The sequence below is a fragment of the Piliocolobus tephrosceles genome, chromosome 7 (genome assembly GCF_002776525.5).
Source record: "Piliocolobus tephrosceles isolate RC106 chromosome 7, ASM277652v3, whole genome shotgun sequence".
In the NCBI taxonomy this organism is placed as follows: domain Eukaryota; kingdom Metazoa; phylum Chordata; class Mammalia; order Primates; family Cercopithecidae; genus Piliocolobus; species Piliocolobus tephrosceles.
Window position 1 is genome coordinate 125,438,723 of NC_045440.1, and position 3,669 is coordinate 125,442,391.

The following is a 3,669-nucleotide window of genomic DNA, read 5'->3' on the forward strand; positions in this document are numbered from 1 at the left end:
TAATTATTTCAGTTGTGATAGACATTTTGATCAATTAGTTATGAAAGAATGTGCTTTTTATATTTCCAAGTAATTGAGATATATTTGGAATCGAACACTACACTTGTATTATTTTCAAGTATACTTTGAATTTCAAATAATTTTTGTTTTGAATAAATTTAGTGTTCTGTTGTTTGATACATATAAATTCATCGTGTTACATATGCATTGGATATTTATCATTAAATAATATCCTATTCTGTCTTGTTTTATGCTTTTATCATAAATTGTACTTTGTCTTTGATTAATATTGACACCATTTTTCTCATTTTGATTAGTTTGGTATCTTTTATCCCTCACATTACTTTCAGTATTTATTTCTTTATTTTAAGTGTTTATTTAAAATAACATATAGTATGCTTCACACTAACCCAATCTGATATTCCTGTCTATATAATAGAGATTTTTGTCTAGTCAAATTTATTTTAATGTCATTTCACGCCTTTCATCATGCTGTATATTTATATTAACATTTTTTCTTTTCTCTAACATTGCTGGTTTTATTGCTTACTTTGATTGCCCTTTTTAAAAAAATTCATGTTAACTTTGCTTTCTATTATTATTAGCAATTCTTTAGTCTATATTTTAAAAAGCACTGAAAATTAAAACCCTATTTATCTTTTTTAGACAAAAATAAGTAATAGCTAACGCAAGTATATTTTAATTCTTGAAACAACTCAAGGGATGCACACTAATATTATCTCCATTTAAAGATGAGATGGGTAAGAAACAGAATGTTTAGTTACTTACCTAAGATCACACATCTAAGTATTATGGAGCCAACATCTGTACAGTAACAACCAAGTTATGACTTTTTTCTCTGTGTTTATACTGTATTTGCCTACTGCTTTCCCTCATCTCAATAGAATAAAATCTTTAGATATGAAATGTCCTCCCATCTCCTACCTTTCCCCCTCTTGAATGCCTTTATCTCTTTTCTGTTGCCAATAATCAGATTTTGCTACGATCATTAGCGCACAATTAAAAAAAAAAAAACCTTCATAAGGACTTTCAAGAATTCTTTTTTAATTTTTATTTATTTATTTATTTTTTTGAGACAAAGTCTCGCTCTGTCACCCAGGCTGGAGTGCACTATCGTGCTCTCAGCTCACTGCAACCTCCGCCTCCTGGGTTCAAGCAATTCTTCCTGCCTCAGCCTCCCTAGTAGCTAGGATTACAGGTACCTGCCACCATGCCCAGCTAATTGTTGTATATTTAGTAGAGATGGGTTTCACCATGTTGGCCAGGCTGGACTTGAACTCCTGACCTCAGGTGATCCACCTGCCTTGGCCTCCCGAAGTGCTGGGATTACAAGCTTGAGCCACCATGCCCGGCCTCAAGAACTCTTTTATAGCATTTACGTTACACATTCTTTGAGAGTCTATCTTTCCTGCCTTATTTTATACCTTTCATTGAGGTACAGTGTTGACACATTTTCTGATTTTTTTTTTGGAAATCCGTAAGAATTTTTCTTTTATTAATAGAGAACAGATTTTTTTTTTTTTTTAGTGTGTATTGTGGTCCTTTTATTCTCAGTGCTCGGTTGATGCTATCCCTTCATCTTCTACTTCCAATGTTGTGAACAAGAATTCAGATGCTGCTCTCTCTCAACTCGGAAGCTACAGCTGCCTCCGGACGCTCTCAAGATGGCGACCTCTCTGGGTTCCAACACCTACAACAGGCAGAACTGGGAGGATGCGGACTTCCCCATTCTGTGCCAGACATGTCTTGGAGAAAACCCATATATCCGAATGACCAAAGAAAAGTATGGGAAGGAATGCAAAATCTGTGCCAGGCCATTCACAGTGTTTCACTGGTGCCCTGGAGTCCGCATGCGTTTCAAGAAGACTGAAGTGTGCCAAACCTGCAGTAAATTGAAGAATGTCTGTCAGACCTGCCTCTTAGACCTAGAGTATGGCCTGCCCATCCAGGTCCGTGACGCAGGATTGTCTTTTAAAGATGACATGCCAAAGTCAGATGTCAACAAAGAGTACTATACACAGAATATGGAGAGAGAGATTTCTAACTCTGATGGAACACGGCCAGTTGGCATGCTGGGGAAAGCAACATCTACCAGTGACATGCTGCTCAAACTGGCCCAGACCACACCCTACTACAAAAGGAATCGACCCCACATTTGCTCCTTCTGGGTGAAAGGAGAGTGTAAGAGAGGAGAGGAATGTCCATACAGACATGAGAAGCCTACAGATCCAGATGACCCCCTTGCTGATCAGAATATTAAAGATCGATATTACGGAATCAATGATCCTGTAGCTGACAAGCCTCTAAAGCGGGCTTCAACAATGCCTCGGCTGGATCCACCAGAGGATAAAACTATCACCACACTATATGTTGGTGGTCTAGGTGATACCATTACTGAGACAGATTTAAGAAATCATTTCTACCAGTTTGGAGAGATCCAGACGATCACTGTTGTGCAGAGACAGCAGTGTGCTTTCATCCAGTTTGCCACAAGGCAAGCTGCAGAAGTGGCTGCTGAGAAGTCCTTTAATAAGTTGATTGTAAATGGCCGCAGACTGAATGTGAAATGGGGAAGATCCCAAGCAGCCAGAGGAAAAGAAAAAGAGAAAGACGGAACTACAGACTCTGGGATCAAACTAGAACCTGTTCCAGGATTGCCAGGAGCTCTTCCTCCTCCTCCTGTGGCAGAAGAAGAAGCCTCTGCCAACTACTTCAACTTGCCCCCAAGTGGTCCTCCAGCTGTGGTGAACATTGCTCTGCCACCGCCCCCTGGTATTGCTCCACCTCCTCCCCCAGGTTTTGGGCCACACATGTTTCACCCAATGGTACCACCCCCTCCTTTCATGAGGGCTCCAGGACCAATCCACCATCCTTCTCAGGACCCTCAGAGGATGGGAGCTCACGCTGGGAAACACAGCAGCCCCTAGCACCTTGTCACCACTCTGGGGCTCTGTGGAAGAAAGGGCACTTAAAACTCCCAGTAAATCTTGGAATAAATATATTTGTCCTTCCCTTGTAGTTTCCATGGTAGCTGAATGTGCTCAGATGTGGGCATTCGGAGACTGACAGCCATGCTTTCCTACACATGTTCAAAGGATCGATGGACCATAAATAAGCTGCCGTTAACACATCTGGTTACTGCTATAACACGACTAATAAAGCCTAATGCCTGTTCCCCTTACCTGTGTGGGGGACAAGCAGATGAGTGAATTGGAATGTCCAGCAGAGTTACCATCCCAATTATATGTTCATTTTGTATATTTTTTGGGCGGGGGAATAATTGACCTGCGGTAAAAAAAACCTTTGACCATTTTTATGTCCATTGAGTATTTTCCTTTTCATCCTGTTAAAAAAAAAAAGATAACTAGTACTAATCATTGGAGTGGCCTAAGTGTGATTTAACTCTTTTGAAGTCACACCCTCAGAAAGATGAGTAGAAACCAGCACCAGCACAGCCCAGATCTTTTCTTTCCTCTCCTTTTCCTCATTTATTCCTAAAGGAATCTGACCATTTTAAGTCTCTACGGCCCAAAAAAAGACAAAACTAAAAATTCCTTTTTATTCCTGTCAACTGGATGGAAACAAATTTAATGGAGCTGTGTACCATTGAAGAAACCTGGTGTCTGGCATGAAATTAGTGTAAAGAAC

General features: G+C 39.9%; 1 pseudogene across 1 annotated transcript; it reads left to right on the forward strand.

Moving 5' to 3' along the window:
* The first annotated feature begins 1,641 nt into the window (after window positions 1-1,641).
* On the forward strand, window positions 1,642-3,333 carry LOC111550900 (annotated as a pseudogene). Its single transcript, XR_002734197.2, has one exon. The product of XR_002734197.2 is annotated as a pre-mRNA-splicing factor RBM22 pseudogene (transcript).
* Window positions 3,334-3,669: the final 336 nt, after the last annotated feature.